Source organism: Gymnogyps californianus, chromosome 1 (assembly GCF_018139145.2).
Source record: "Gymnogyps californianus isolate 813 chromosome 1, ASM1813914v2, whole genome shotgun sequence".
Lineage (NCBI taxonomy): Eukaryota > Metazoa > Chordata > Aves > Accipitriformes > Cathartidae > Gymnogyps > Gymnogyps californianus.
In genome coordinates this window covers 208,530,165-208,547,448 of record NC_059471.1, presented here as the reverse complement: position 1 = coordinate 208,547,448, position 17,284 = coordinate 208,530,165, and the positions used below count along the sequence as shown (strand labels likewise).

Sequence of the window (17,284 nt, the reverse complement as noted above, 5' to 3'; positions counted from 1 at the left end):
AAAATACCTTTATAATTTAACATGTTCTTGTCTGTCCTTGTGTCCGAGTCCATTCTCTTCTGTCAGTTGCAGGGTCAGTATCTTATTTGTCAGAGGTCTGGAAGAGTTGCCATTCAAGTTCTTCAGCAATTTTTATCTTTTATGTTCAGTTATCTGTGAATACATGAGTGATTAGCACAGGCTGGATAGAATAAAGAGGGTTTGTTCTCTATGTTTGATAATTTGTGGTGGCTTTCAAATGCAGAATTATCTGGTTATACCCTCCAAGGCTCCCACTGTAAGCAGTTTTTGCAACTTCACATATTTGTGCGGATATTAAATGGTTCCTATGCTGTTACTGCTTGGAAAACAGTATTTAGAAGTTTGAAGGGAAAACTGTTGTCATGGCATTGGCACTGCATATCAACATCATTCCCTAAAGCAGGATTAGCACAGTGGGGGAAACTGTAGCACAAGCACTAAAGTTTCATGTAGAGGGTTTGGAACAACATCTTGAAGAATGTTGCTCATGAGTTAGAAAGTGTTGGGTTCTACTAGATATTGGAGAGCAGGTATAATATTGTAAAATAACTGTCAGTGTAGTGAAACTATTACTGAGGACAAATTATTCAGTTCACTTATTTCATAGATACGTATATATTTGATATGAATTGTATACTTTGTATGATGGATGATAAATTCTGTAAACAGCTGATTGTTTAAAGGCCCTTACAGTAGAGTTTGAACACATACAGTATTCATTAATGAGACATGGAAAGAAAGGGCTTGTACATCATTGTTTATTTTTTTACCCACATGATTATTACTGTTTTGCCTTGAGCCCAAACAGTAATGAGCTATATTGTTCTTATTAGCATGCAGCCATCAAGCAGCAAATAGCCCATGTCTCAGAGTACTTACAGTCTAAATAAATGACGTGAACATTTTTATGGAACATGGGGTGCAAGTAGGCAAGTGCAAGGAAAGTAAAAAACTTCCATGGATATGAAGTGGGCTGCACTAACTGTGTCATGCAGCGTACGGTGAGGAAGCAGCTCTGTAAACCTCCCACGACCATCATGGCTGCTTTCAGCTCTGATGTTATGTTAAGCATTAAGTCTATTATACCCTCTCTTTCTGATAGAGTTTTGTTAATTAAGTATCTGAGATTCAGTTACAATGGGACCAAGTACATGAAATTTAAAGGAGGAAAAGAGATATATGACAAAAACCAAAAATATTTAGAGTGACACTATAAGTAAGTAATCTAATGACCTCATCAGCATCTGGAAATATGGGCATAAATTGCTTTTGTAGTTGCTATATCAGTTTCAGTTCTCGATTACTCAGTCCAGTTATGTTGTGAAGGAAGGATCTGCAGTGTAAGATCTAAATGACCTAGTTTCCACAAGACTTATAGTATTCTCTCCAGCATGTCTGTCTGTTTATACTAGCTGAGAACCTGGTTTTAGGACTGTAACATCTTGGAAGCACAGGAAAGAGTGGACAGTGATTTCTTCTTTTGTACCTTTTGTCACACTCAAAAGTTCTTCCTGAAAGTTAGCATACACACAGTGTCACTGCTGACAAAGCGTAAACCTTGTTGACATTTTTTCAGCTGTAGAACTGTGTTGTTATAGCAACATAGCATTGTTATACTTGAGTTTAAATACAGGATTGCTTTTGGATTATCCTGCTAAGTGTGAAAGTAAGATGTTTCTTCAACTTTAAAATATTTTTCACACTGGGACTGTTTTTTCATTCTTTGTACAGTGCCCACAACAGCTGAAGTCCTTGTCTGTTAATTCTCTGTGTACCCCTTTTGTGCCTCCTGACTGGAGAGCTCCTAAATGCCTAATTATAAAAAGGGAAAGGTAGAAGGGATCAGTTATGTCATCCAAAACGATGAAGTTCAGTGCAGAAAAACTTGTGAAACAGCTCACTCCAGAAAAGAGAATTTACTAGAGCTGAACATAAAAGAGTAAAAAGGAAATGAAAGATTGATCTTTCACTACCTTAGGGAAATGGAGTGTGCGTATGAATATTTTTTGCATGGATGAATATCCCATCACTTTTTTAATAGTTCTTGTTTCAGGGTTATGTCTTTGCATTCATAAACATTGCAGGTGAAAAGGGTGTTCATGTATATGTTTCACAGGCTTCTTTTTATGACAGATTATCAAAAAAGTTGATCCTTATGCAATCAGTGGGACTAAAAGGGTAAGAATAAAATTGGTCTCTTTCTAAGGATTACAATGAAATGATACCTTGTCCTTCAGGCAATGCACTTTCATCATTCATGTACTTCTTCCATTGATAAGTATATTATTACAACATTTCAAGAAAAAAGTTTATGGAGACTATGACTAAGATGATTAAATTATGTCTCTATGTTTTAGAACTGCTGCTTTAAATATAATTTTATTCTTTAATGCACCTTTTATAAGAAGTTATTACAATGTTTTATCTGATCTAGTATAAGTGAAAGGCTGAAAAATAACCTGGCAGCTAATCGCATAATAATAAGTATTCAGATAGTATTGCTTTCAGTGATGGCACATTTAATTTTCAGATAACAAGTTATATGTTTACATTACATTTTCATTTACTGTCTATCGTAGTCATTACCTCTATATGAACACTTGAATGAACTATTCAAAGTGTTAATCCAAAGTAAAAATATTGCTTTCCATTATGTTCCCTTTGGTAGTTCTTATGTGCTGTACATTTCTGTGATATATATTAGTAATCAAGTGTAGCTGTGTCAAGGAAAAATTGTGAGCTACAGGTTGTCAGCACCAAAAAAAGTTGTAGAAGCCACCCATCTGGAATTCATACTTTGCAAAGATACCTAATTTTCCTGTTTTGCGAGCTTTGTGCCACTTGAGCTCCCAGTGGCAATGAGCACCCCAGCAACGACTTTGATAGACTGTCTGGCAGTCCAGCATGGTAGGATTCCATGGAGTACAAAGCCATAGCAGTGGTTTCCATGAGGGCACCGGGAAGTATTAGTAGATTTTGGAAGTGGAGACTGAAAGTCGTCCATTCAGCAGCAACAAAAAATTGTGAGTACCTGCCTAGTTTAATAAAGAAATAGCTTTACACCAGTGCATCACAGAATCAAGTCACATGCCAGTCACAGTCAACTTTGGCACTTGTGCACATTGCATATGTGTAATCAAAGATGGAAGTTGTCTTCCTTTTGCCTTTGGATGCAAAATGCCTGCTCAACTAAACTGAAGCAAATTGCAAAAGATCTTGCACATGACCTGTCACACACATATAACATCTACAGCTAAGCAGTGCATAAAGACTCAGCAGTAGTGTTTGTATTAGTGAAACTAATGCAAAGACACATCTGTCAACAGCCTGTCAGCTTCAGGGTAGAAACTGTACATTTAAGCTTCAACACTTAGAACAAATTCTATCAATCTGTTTATTAAGAGAGTTAACAGAGACTTTTCTCAAATTTTTCATCTGATGTGACCTGCTGCAATTGTAAGGCAAATATAATTCAAATCTGTATACTATAGTACAAAAAGATAGTGATTTCAAGCAAAATCCCAAAAGGTTGTTTCTTTATTTAGGTAAGAATCGCAGGACTTCATCTCTTGCTGTAGTAAGAGCAGAAGTAATTTTCTACTGATTTTAAAAATGTAAATTTCCTTAAGTGACATAAATTTAAAAGTAATGAAAACAAAGCACATTAATCTGTGTTTTATCTTCTATGGTATTCTAAAGTTTTCCACTTTAAAACTGAAGGTTAGGACTTCAGTGATTTGGGCTGTCCTTTGCTGTGTCAGACGTGCTGTACATCTGGGCACTGAAGAGGGGAAACAGGGTAGTTGCTCCCAGTAGAATTAAAACCTTCCATATGTCATATTCATGATGTTTTGCTTGTTTATTCAGGACTCAGCTGATCACCCGACTTCTGTTTCATCGAGGAATGTTCAGCTTGGGAAAAGAATAGAGAGAAAGAGTAGGGATAATTACCTGGTTTGAGGTTGGGTATTTCTGTTTGTTTACTTTCTTCAGAAGCAGGGAGTAGGTTCATTTCTTAGTGTCACGTGAGAATTTCAGGTAACAGATTTCTGCTGTTGTTGGAGCACAGGACATTGATGTTTCCCTTGGTTTCTTGTTATCTGGGCTTAATTCCAGCAAAAAGGAGTTGGTACTTTGGTGTAGCTCTTATAGTTACTGTAAAATATTCAGAAGTGGTTTGTGGTCTGAGAGATAGGTGGTCACATGGTAGTAACTGCAAAAAGCTTAATTCAGTGACTTTAATTTTCCATTTTAGTCCCATGATTCAGTCCGGAAAAAAGGAAGAACATTTTGTTTTCTGTAAAAGTTATATTTCAATATAAAGGAGCCATTACCTCTTGCAGAAACAGCTGCTATTTGGGTTGAAGTACAGATGGGTGTTGAGTGAGGAACCATCTTTGGTAGTATGTTAGAAAAACCTAGATTTAAAGTGCAAAGCTGTTTTTTCCTTTGCTTCTAAGTGACATCTGTGGGCTGTGGTTTAATGAAACTCTTCTTCAGTCACTGGTGACTGCCTCTTCATTTTGGCCAGGCATACACCAGTCTTAAAGAACAGTCTGGGAGCAGCGTGATTTGCATGCTTCATATGGTTTGCATGCAGTTCACAAACTGCATGAGTGGGTCTGCTTGACAGTATGTTAACCACACTTAACAGTCGGCTAAGTCACCAGGTCTGATTAGGCACACAGGTTCCTGCGTCCCTGAAGAGTGCCCTGCAGCTATATATGAGGGTGGTTGATTGCTTATGGACAGGAGATCTTATGTTGAGATTGAGTTCAGGCCAGCAATCCAGAGAAGGTGTGGATGTACCCACTGAGTTCCTTTTGTGCTTGAATATCATCACACACTTTTTTGTGTGTTTCAAACAAATTCACTGGAAACTGAGTTGAAAAGACGATCTCACTCACATCTAGAAACAATTCTAGATGATCTTATCCCTGTGTAAATAGTAAAACAGGGCTTATCTATCTTCTTTAACTATGTGGTTTTAGCTAGATTTAAGATTACTTTTTCCACTAATGGTCTGAATTATTTACGATTTAGAGTCCTGTTAACATTTCAAGCTACTGCTTCCTGTGCTGTATTTGAAATCCTTTGGAATAACATTTATGTGACTCAAATGAAGCGTCTTTTTTTCCATCTGTCAGATCTTCAAAACAGAAAGACTACCCCACATTTGGTCAACATATCATGTAAACATTATTTTCTAAAGCACATTTAACTGGGTCAGCCTGTCTTGCCTGATACTTTTAAATTAGTTGATTTCACACCTTTTCTATTCAACCAAGGGACATTCATGCATAATAGAAAATTGTTATGGTATTCACTCTTTTGCTTTTCAAAGGGGATCCTTAACAATCTTTATAAAGCATGAGATTTATGGCAGAGTTGACAAAGAGCCTACGTTTTCTGTCACTTGGGCCTTTTCTCACCTGCTGTCAGCTTATCCATCTTCCTCTTAAGCCAGCTCTCACATACACATTAAAAGAAACCACCCCTGGCCACAAGTCCCATCCCTCACTCTTTTATCTTCCAGAAAAGCCAAAGAAGAATGAAGGTACAATAATATCTTCCCACTCATTTCCGGCTGACTTGGTTATCGTGGTTATCCATTTTAGGAATACTTTGAGTTTCAGGTGTGGAGAGGGGCCAATATCATGTTCCCTGCTTTAAAGTAATAAATACAGTGTATAAATGTATACAGCAGAACCAAGCAGGCATGGAAGAATGACAGAGGGGCACATACCGACCAGCAAGTTTTGGCCTACTTCAGCTCTGTTTTCCCTCAGACTTTTGTCTCCTATCAAGCCATGGATTACTGTAGTTAGTCTGAGTATGTAGTAGGAGGGTAAAATTTCTACTAGTGTAATTGCCTGACTGAACACAAAAGAGAGTTTCTTTCACATGTTCTGCTGATAAGTTTGGCTTCCTGCATTTTATTCTGTTTACCTTTATGAGCAGCTATGACTGAAGCACAGGAAAATCATATTGTACTGAGCAAATGAACGTACATTCTCCAAAAGGAGCAGAAGACCAACGTCTATAAAATCTTCCCTAGAAAGGAAGCACTGTCTGTGCTATGTTAGCAAGTTGTTTGGTACAATAAAAGCAGAACAACAGATCAAAGTACCTGATGCTAGAGTATCTGTGAGTATACTGTGGTGTTGTCCAAAAGGAGCCAGTCACTGATTTGGACTGGGTTTCCCTACTGGGATTTGAGCACATTTGAGACAGATACACTTAGGACAGAGCTTCCTATTTAGTTTTCTTCAGAAGGAATCTAGTTTGCATGCATGAAAACCTCCCTGCAAACTGTAGCAATGTGCACTAACTAGAGAAAACCAATTTGTTCTTGTCAAAGTAGTCCAAACTTCATTTCATAACAAAATGCAAGGTTTAATTCCAACAGTTTTTCCCATCATTTTATTAAAATATTTTTAAGTTTGTAAAATATTGTCTTGATCAGTGAAAAGTGATTAAATGTTGCCTGGAAGTGATCCAAGACTGGCAAAAATCCATGATAGCTCATATGTCCTATACGAAGAGTACTAAAAAAACCCCAGAACCACAGTACATCCAAAACTTATGATTGGATATAATTAAATACAACAAAATATTCAGAACAGAAAAAAGATGTTCTGTATGCATCTTCATTCTCCACTGTGTGTATGGTTACCTGCCTCTGCATATGAGGCCTCTAGGATGCTCCTTTAACACAAATCAGTGCATTTAAAATTCTCCCTGGTTTTTGTTTTTATTTTTGTTTTTTAGAAACAGTTCAGAGTATGTCAGTATTGAGATAATTATTCTGTGCAATCAATACCTTAGAATTTAAAGGGGTGCATCTCCATTAAATTCTGATACCTGGGCATACTTTCTCCAGGGACATACTTGTCGCTGGAGATTAATTTATTTTTAGCATATGAGCTACTAAAATTTCAAAACTCTACTTTTTCCCCTAAAGAAAAATATAAAAAAAATCTACAGAGCTAGATATACCCCATATGATCAACCCAAAAATTAAAAATAAAAAAAGAATGAAATGAAGGTAGCCAGTAATCTTTGAGCTAGATGTGTGTTGTTAATACTCATCACTGCATTATTAACTTCATAAATCGTCTACCAGAGCTCTGAAGTTTTACTTCTTATCTCTAGAAATACTGGCTAGGCCAGATTCTCTCATGCTATCAGTGTTTCAAATTGAAGTGTGGGCTAATAACACCTAACAGTTTGGGTTTTTTTAATTAATAAGGCTTGCCTATGTTAGAACTAACTTTACCTCGGTTCTGATCCTCAAAATCCTTCTATTCAGGCATTGGTTTTCTGAGTCAGTGACTTCATATTAAAAATAATTTGTTAAGATAAATAACTGTATTTACAGTTATAAATTAAACTAGGTGTAGGCATATGGCTTTACATATTGATGCTACAAAATCAGATTTATTTAGTATGAAATACTGAGAAAAATAGTCCCTTCTACTGTACTTCTTTACTTTCTTACTCTAGCACAATATTATTTATTGATAAACTAAAATTTTTGCAATTACTATTTTTTAATGGAAGTTTACTTTCCATCTGCAAGCTGGAAATAGATATCTTAGGTCAAATTGGTCACTGCCAAACTGGAAGGCAGTTTTAAGTGAGTCAAACAAGGGTTTGTCATAGGCTTGACTCTTTAATAATTCAGTTGCAATTTAGAGTATGGAAAAAGCACTCATATAGCATTTGCAGATCAATATAGGAAACACAATTACTTTGGAAAGCAGAATTGCAATTCAGAGCAATGTTCCAAAATCAAATTCAGTAATGATACAGACACTGCAGGTACAAAAGAAAAAAAATATTTAGAAATATTGCTGTTTAGGCAATAGCAGTACTGAAAATGTTCAGGTGTAGTAGCAAAAGTTCAGACTTAATATGACTTAAAAATATGAAGTGCTTGCAAGAAAAGCAGTGGTGTTCTTGGGAAATGCTGACAAGTTGTGCCTGTGTAAGGTATGTGTTGTAATTGTTCTGCCCTACTCAGTGGCTGGTGAGACTTCAGCTATACTACTGCATGCAGTTTAGGTCAGCACCGCTTCAGAGTTAGTGAGACTGAAAAAATTCAAAGTTGTGCAAAAGAAAAAGCATAAAACATTTAGACAAGACGTCAGTTGAAAGGCTGAAGGATCTGGCTGTGTTGGTCTAGAAAGAAGACCAAAGCTGGACAAGATAACAATCTTTCACTGTGTTAAACATTATTGTAAATAGGACAGCTGCTAACCACTCTTCCAGTGGAGGCAGGAAATGGATTAGCTTAATTTGTGGCCTGGGATATTCAGTAGATATGAACAAGAATTTTATAACTGCAATAGCACAAATGCCTTAGAATCAATATATTTTAGTGAGACTGTGTTATATCTGAATATTGGGAATAACATAAAGGGATGCATAACCTACATGACTGATTTCCCTTCCAAGGCAAGAATATCTTGAGCAGTATGAGTAATAATATTATCTTTAAAAATTGAATTCTAAAATTAAATACAACTTTCTTTAGTATTCATGGCTCTTCTTACACATTATAATCTACATCATTGCGTTCAATTTGTATTGATACAGCATTTGTCAGACTGCTCGAGTAAACTAACCACTCAGACCATATAGGGCTCTTTCTATAATCTGAATGACCTCAGTGATACAGTCTTCATTTAAAAGATAGGAAGTTGAGACAAAGAAAATAGGTCCATAATCAAATAGCCTAAATGCCACCTGTCTTGTTCCTTCTATCCCTTAGGTGAAGTGGCATTTATTTCCCATTTTACTTTCCTCTCTTTACATTTCTCTTCAGAAGCCTAGAGAGGTCTAGTGTCTTCCTTGACTGACACAAGGGCATAGGCTACCTAGTTAAGATACAAAGGATTGGAAAGATCATGTTTAATGTTAGATATTGGTGATGTAAAATCACACCTGACCTGGTCACTCTAGATTCCTGTTACAGTCTGCAGGCAGAAGTATTGCAAGGGAACAACAGTTCATCTACTTATTTTGTATTTGTACTTTAAAATATGATTAATCCCACCCATTTCTCCATTGACTAGAAAGAGATTTTAGATGACTGAGACTGCTTTTGGTCAGGTTAATCCCATGGTCTCTTGAAAAGCCTGTCTTCAGTGTCTTCTATGTTCTTATTTCCTGCTTTTTCTCTTATTAAAAACAGTGGATTATTTGCTTACGTACTAGTTTCCTTTTATTGATTCTACACAGCAAAAGGTACGATTCAGTTAAAGTTAGGATTATAAATTGTTTTCTAGGTGCCAAAGCTCAATTAAAAAAACCCCAAAACCAAAGATTAAAGTAACGTTCATTTAATTCACTGAAATGTCATTAAAACAAAAAAGTCCAATAGTTTCCAGTTTCTCCCAGCATGCTTTTAAGGTGAATGTCTGCTGACAGATGGGCATCATAATGCAGACAAACCTCTTATTTACAGAACAAGGCTGGCTTTGTTGACACCAATTCAGACTTTCAGAAGCTATCTTGTCAACAGTTCTCAAATCTGACCTGGGGAGACCGAGATAGTTTTTCTTTTGTGCTTATCTTCTCAGTTCAGTTTCTCCAAATAATTTCCAGTTTTGTTAACCAAGAAGGCGTTGAACACTGGTAAACTTTTTCAGAAACTCAAAGAAGTGATTTACCTGCTGCAATGTTCAGCTCAGGGAGTGGGATCTGTAATGGGTAATGGTATGGTAAGTGCTTACAGTCTCTGCATTTAGAATGAAGATATGAGGCAGGAATTAACAGTAGCCAGTTTGCTCAGTGCTGTGATGCCTAAGTCAGCCATTTAGAAACTCCAAATACAGGGGTGTTGTGGTTTAACCCAAGGGGTAAGTCTGAAACATTATCACAGGATATGGCTTAGACATCTCTCTGAAACTGATGCAGAGACTGAAATTTCTCTCTTCCTATTCCTCCTCTGCCTCTGTATGAGACTACAGAGGAAGCCTGCCTTTTGGCTCTCCTCCTCCAGAACTTCTTGCATTTTGTACAGAATGAATTCAGGTCTCGGTTCAATTTCTGTTCATATTCTCCATCTGTCCATATCTTCCCTATAATCTCCTTGCTAAACCCTACTTCTGTTTCCCAGCCGGTTTCTCTCTGACACCTTCTCTCATCCAATCTAAGTGGTTCCTATCAAAATACAGCTTTTATTATCTCACCTTACTCACTTTGCAAGCTGTTTGCTAATGCCAAATCCAGCTCAAGCATTGAGTGTGCTGGTGCTCTTACACTGCCTGGCAGGCCTTTTCCCTGGTGTAGGATCATAAATGCCAAACAGGCTAAATGGGCTAGCCATTAACTAAAAGTAAAGGCAGGGTCTGAAATTAAATAACTAGTATGGAGGAAGGCCTGAAGGATGATTAAATGCTGGGGATTTCCTCAGTGTGCGTGAGGTAAGAAGTTCAATGGTCCTGATTTCTCTAAATCTGAATAACTGCTTGATATAGACAGTCAGCAGTTGCCAGAGGTGAAAAGATAGTCAGGGTGATGGACAGGATGAATCAGAATGAGAGTTACCCACCTAAAATTTAAGCCTAATATAAGGGAGATTAATTTGAGACTCAGTGTTTATTTTCAGCTGCTGTGTAACATTAATAAAATGCAGTGACATAAGCCTCAGGAAATCATAAGGTAGCTTGGAAGTAATATTTACTTCATAAGCTTGTGGAGCACATTTTCTGTAACCTCTTTCATAGTTGTGTTTTTGCTGTATATATATGATGTTAGAGGGTAACAGTGAAATAAAGTTATGGTTCTTGTCTGAGTTAAAGTTGGAACCAGTGACTGTCTTTTTCAGAAATTTTACTGTCTGGGTTAATCACTTACATCATATTGATACTCCTTTTATGATTCCTAAGCTATAATCCACAGCAGAAGTATCATGGCCTTCTAGGAAGAATGGAAAGGAATCCATGAGTTTGTCCTTTGCTCATTTGATCAGTGATGTAGTAGTATAGAGAGTTTTATAGTAATGCCTCCAGATATTTCTTCAGGCAGTAAAAGTCATTCTTTTGACAGCAGTAGTGTAGGCTGCTCCAAGTCCTTATGTTCTTACGGCCTGTTTGAACATTGCTTGTCTGAGAGAACTGTAACCCAGGCAGAGGAACCCATTTTTATCTCTTTTTTTCCATTTCTTCATCATTTGGCCCAAGAGCTCACCAAAGAAAACAAAAAGTTTTGACAATGTTATAAAATAACATTTTTACTTTATATATATATATATATATATATATAAATATGTTAAAATGTATGTTAAAAAGCAAATGGCTTTTCTGGAGGGTATTTTGCAAACATGACTAACAGTATTTTTCATCTCAGCAACACTGCAGTTATGGAACATTTTTGCCTACATTGAATCTTTTATTTAATAACAATAAATACCGCAGTCCCTACTCTTTCACACCTTCCACAGCATCTTGGCAGTAAATCCATCAGGATGTTGGTGCTTGTATTATGTTTTGCAAATATTAACTAGCTAAACTGCTCAGCCATCACAGTGACTGAGAAAAGTATCACCAACAAATTAGATTGAGAAGGTTATATGGAGGTCATGTAGTCCCACCTCCACCTCAAAGCTGGGCTAATTTCAATGTTGGATCAGATGACTAGAGGGCTTGTCCAGTTCAATTTTGAAAATCTCCAAGGATGGAGATTTCAGTGTCTCTCTGGGCACCGTGTTCTGGGACTTCACTGCTTTCATGGTGAAGAATGCTTAATTTCCCTTGTGCAACTTGTGCCTTTTTTCCTTCACTCTGCATCTCTTAGAAGAGTCTGAGTCTGTCTTTTCAGTAGTGCTGCATTTGAGAGTTGAAGACAGCAATTAGATGTTTTTTCCAAGCTAGTGAAGCTCAGTTTCCATAGCCTCTCTTCATAGAATCATAGAATCCTTTAGGTTGGAAAAGACCTTTAAGGTCAACTCCAACTGTTAACCTACAACCTCCTTTCAGGTAGTTGTGGAGAGTGATAAGGTCTTCCCTGAGACTCCTTTTCTCCAGGCTAAACAACCCCAGTTCCCTCAGCCGCTCCTCATAAGACTTGTGCTCTAGACCCTTCACCAGCTTTGTTGCCCTTCTTTGGACACGCTCCAGCACCTCAATGTCTTTCTTGTAGTGAGGGGCCCAAAACTGAACACAGTATTCGAGGTGCGGCCTTACCAGTGATGAGTACAGGGGGACAATCACTTCTCTAGTCCTGCTGGCCACACTAGTTCTGATACAAGCCAGGATGCTATTGGCCTTTTTGGCCACCTGGGCACACTGCCGGCTCATATGCAGCTGGCTGGCGACCAACACCCCCAGGTCCTTTTCTGCCAGGCAGCTTTCCAGCCACTCTTCCCCAAGCCTGTAGCGTTGCATGAGGTTGTTGTGACCCAAGTGCAGGACCCAGCACTTAGCCTTGTTGAACCTCATATAGTTGGCCTCAGCCCATCGATCCAGCCTGTCCAGATCCTTCTATAGAGCCTTCCTTCCCTCAAGCAGATCAACACTCCTGCTCAACTTGGTATCATCTGCAAACTTCCTGAGGGTGCAGTTGATCCCCTCGTCCAAATCATTGATAAAGACATTAAAGAGAACTGGCCCCACTACTGAGCCCTGGGGGACACCACTTGTGACCAGCTGCCAACTGGATTTAACTCCGTTCACCACCACTCTTTGGGCCCAGCCATCCAGCCGGTTTTTTACCCAGCGAAGACTACGCCCGTCCAAGCCGTGAGCAGCCAATTTCTCCAGGAGAATGCTGTGGGAAACAGTGTCAAAGGCTTTACTAAAGTCTAGGTAGACAACATCCACAGCCTTTCCCTCATCCACTGAGCGGGTCACCTTGTCATAGAAGCAGATCAGGTTAGTCAAGCCGGACTTGCCTTTCATAAACCCATGCTGACTGGGCCTGACCACCTGGTTGTCCTGTACATGCCGTGTGATGGCACTGAAGACGATCTGCTCCATAACCTTCCCTGGCACTGAGGTCTGTCTGACAGGCCTGTAGTTCCCCGGATCCCCCTTCCGGCCCTTCTTGTAGATGGGCATCACATTTGCTAACTTCCAGTCAACTGGGACCTCCCTGATTAGCCAGGACTGCTGATAAATGATTGAAAGTGACTTGGTGAGCACTTTCTCCAGGTCTCTCAGTACCCTTGGGTGAATCCCATCCGGCCCCATAGACTTGTGTGTGTCCAAGTGTTGTAGCAGGTTGCTAACCATTTCCCCTTGGATTATGGGGGCTTCATTCTGCTCCCCATGCCTGTCTTCCAGCTCAGGGGTCTGGGTACCCGGAGAACAACTGATCTTACCGTTAAAGACTGAGGCAAAGAAGGCATTAAGTACCTCAGCCTTTTCCTCATAGAAGAGCCACTCTTCTCAAGCCCTGGCCATCTTACTGGGCCTGCATTGGGCTCTCTAGCCAAGATTTTTAATGCTTTGGGTGGATATAAAACAGGATAGGAAGAGTATGGGAACCTCTCCCAAGTCCTGCTGTTCTAGTTAACGTTGTTCTCATTAGCTCCAGTGCAGTGATACTCGAACTGCTGTACTGCTTCACTTCAGAAGCAAATTATGTTCCCTCAAGCACTTCCTATGCAGCTGTATAAAGAAATACACAGTACAGTTCAGGAAACACTAGCCTATGCCCCCCATTAAGCTCTCAAACCCAGTAATTAGGTTAGAGTAATTTGGGAAATTGCTGGATTTGTTTTTGCCACTAAAACCTCCTCCTTTTTTTCTAGGTGTTTTTTTGATACACTGAAGTTTTGAGAAATCATCCTTTCATAATAAAAACTAGTATCTGTTTATAGGCATGTAATGCATAGGTTCCATCCATTCTTAAAACTTTTGTTAGTCCTTCTCCCAATTCTTTCTTCCTATCATTTACTAATTGTATTCTTTTCTCCTTCTTTTTATGCTTCTTCATGTCACTTCCCTTCTGTATTTTCACCATTGAGTCAAAGCATGTTTGCTGGCTTCATGAATCTTTTACCTCATTAATATTCACAGCAGTCTCTGGCAGTGTTATGATGTCAGCCAAATTGCCACCTTAACCACCAAGGATAGGAATGTTATCAGAAAAGGGGCACAGAGAACTGCCATCAAATGGGTCAAGCTCAAAAAGAAACTTCAAAAGATGTTACTTTAAAATTAAATGTGGGAAAAGGAGAAGGGGCGTGGATCCAGGAGAACAGATATGTGTCCAGCTCATGATAAAACCAAAGTAGTATTATGCAGAGAAATCTAAACTGGCTCTAAAGAAGTTATTTGAAGAACTAGAAGTCTTATATTAATGTTGCATTTCATGCAAGATAATGCAAATTAACAGTTCCTTAATAGTACTAGATTTACTCCCCCATTAATCTACATATTGGTTTCAGCAGCAAAATTGTGTCTGCTGCAGTTTGCCAGCTTATTCTGGTGTACAGGCACAACTGAGGATGCAGAAAGAGAAATGTGGAAAGAAGGAAATACTTTAAACAAGAATTGCCTCTGAACCCTTTGTGATCTATTATAATGGCTTAAGTTCAGAACTGAGTATGTCCATTGACTTTTAAAGCCATAGAAGCTTGTGCTTATATCTCAGGGACAGTTGTAGAAGACATTAACTAGATAACTCATATAAAACTCTCTGAAGTTAATGGTACACTCTGTAATGGTACACTCTGTAATGGTACATGTTAATGGTACACTCTGGTAACTGTTAATTCAGTGAGCTGTGGATCATGCCTTGAGGAAATTAGAATGAATTTTTTTCTCTGAACTGGTTATTCCACTATTTCCAATATGGTGAGGCTTTTTTTGCACTGTCTTTAAAACAAAATCTCTCAATTCTGATGATTATTATAAAAAATGGAATGCCCAAATAGTTGGAATGTGGGGAACAGGGAGAAAGGTTGTTCATTTAAATGACTGAAAGAGTTAGTGCCACTGGAAATGTTCTAGTAGAAACCATCCTTTAAATGTGAATTTTACGTTGGAGAAGTTCAAGTTTGCACAGGAAAAAAGAATGGAGTTTTGTATAGTAGGGAAAAAAAATAAAGTGATATTTTGCCAGCTGTCTATGGAGAGAAAGTAAAAATGATGTCCTGGCAGCTGGCAAGCTGAAAAATTAGACAGTGATTCTCCTGAAACACATTTTTTCCTATCCAGATTTTAAAAAAAACAAACCCACAGGCATGGGTTGTTTTTTTCCTCTACTTCTGATCCTACTGGAAATCTTTTGGGGAAAAAAAAAGTTTTTATTAATGGAGAAGAATTTCTAATTGTCTGACTTGTTCTAAAAGTATTGACAATACTGTCAATAAAGTAAATGGTGGGAAGTGACAGATGATGATAATCAGCTCCATTTGCTTCAAAGGCCAGAAGCAGTTCAATATATAGAATAGCTCTGAATGTATGTATCGAACTGGAGATATTAATAGAATAGCTGAGACTGTAGAAGTCTCATTTTGCATCAGATTTGTGTTTCTGTTTTTATCAGTCTCTAGTAACTTATTTTGACATGTGTCTTACCCATATTGATACGTTATGTTACACAGACACTGGAATGAGCAATAAATTAAGAAACAAGGTGGAACAAGAAAGGTATCCTGCTCACAAAGCATAGAAATTTTAAATAAACTATGTTTTAACTTCATTATACTAAACAGCTGGTAATTATGTAATGAGGAAAAACATGTAAATGCTTTAAAATACCAGTATATTTCTGGTCCTCTATCTGAAAATCATTGTCATCACTTGTGAGTCTTCTGCTGAAAGTTATAGTATTACTAATAATTTACTATTGAACTCCAAAACTGTTTTAAAGAAATGTGTTGAAAATATTTTTTCCTGCAGTTCAGAATATTCAGAGTTTGAATGTAGTTTGGAAATTTAGTGGCGAACTGAGAAAGAGCAAATTGAAATCAATGCTTTATAGTTTCTCCTGAGTTGGTCATACAGAAATAGACTGAAGAAGCAGCAGACGTTTGTTCTTTTTCATGTGCAGTTCAACAAGCAGAAGGTGGTTTCGTGAGGATAGGATCTGCAACACAATTTCAGATCAAAGTCCATCTAATTCAGCCTTTTCTCCATGACAGCGACCAATTCGTATATTTTTCAGAGAAGGATGAGATAGTCAGCTTCTGAGGTTAGGTGTCATCCTCTGTAATAGAACTTGGCTTACCCCTGGAAAGCTAACTTAGTATTTCTTTTAAATATTTACTTAATGGTAACTATTAAATACAACACATTTTCTTTATCCATAAAAATGTTCTTTTTTTTGATCTGAAGACATAATGGAAAATACACGTTTATTATATCTTAGAAAATATTCAGTGCTTTGAGGAAATTATTGAGACAGTGTACTGTTTTTTTATGAACCTATTCTTCCACTTCATGTAGGAGGTCTGCAGCAGACATTTTCTTACATTGTATGTTTCCAAAGTGTCAAACACAGTGGTTTCTAAATAACTAGATGGGTTCCAAATCATTTGGATCACTGGGTGCTTACCCTTCCTGGGGTGAGCTAGAGAATTATGCACAAAAAAACACACTTTTTACATATAAACACATGATTTTTCACAAGACATAGCGTATATTCCTCATGTATATGATCCATGTTTATAAAGTGGTACAGTGCTTTTCCAGTGTTCTTTCAGAAATGCTGCATAGGAAGGCTATGTGGTGTTGGGTCTTCATGACATGAGCGTAGATGTTAAGGAAATTTCTCTTGAATGGAACAGGCTCTTCTTATGCTCTGACCCAGAACTGTGAGCATGTTAGAAAGTAATGGTATCACCTTTTCTCTCCTCTTCAGTCTTCTTTTTAAGTCTTACAAAGAGCTCAAGGTTTGCTTTTTGGAGGAGACCTGTGTGCCAGTGACCTCCTGACTTGGTCCTGAGTTTTAATTGTTCTGAAATTTGAAAAAAACATTGTTCTTCTTATGTTACTTTGAGCTAAAATTTATTGGATAAGTATTCCATTTTCTAATTCTTTGTCATCTTACATCTCTGAAATTATTATTATATTACAGCATTGTAGTTATATTTAATGAATATGTAATTTGTAAAATGCTATAAGAAGGAGTCGATACTGTGGCAGAAAAGCAGTGTAGATTAGAAATGTTGGCTATGGTCAGATACAAAGTCATTTAATGTTTTCCAGAAAGAGATCAGAGCAGATAAAGAAAAATGTTTCATCATTACTTCAGTACTTAGTGTTTATGTGTAAACTGATGTTCAGACAACACGATAAGGAAT

The 17,284-nt window shown here is 37.8% G+C and overlaps 1 protein-coding gene across 1 annotated transcript in view; it reads left to right on the top strand.

The window, feature by feature from the left end:
* The window catches only part of PCLO (piccolo presynaptic cytomatrix protein), a 378,058-nt gene that overhangs the window by 190,011 nt on the left and 170,763 nt on the right, over window positions 1-17,284 (top strand).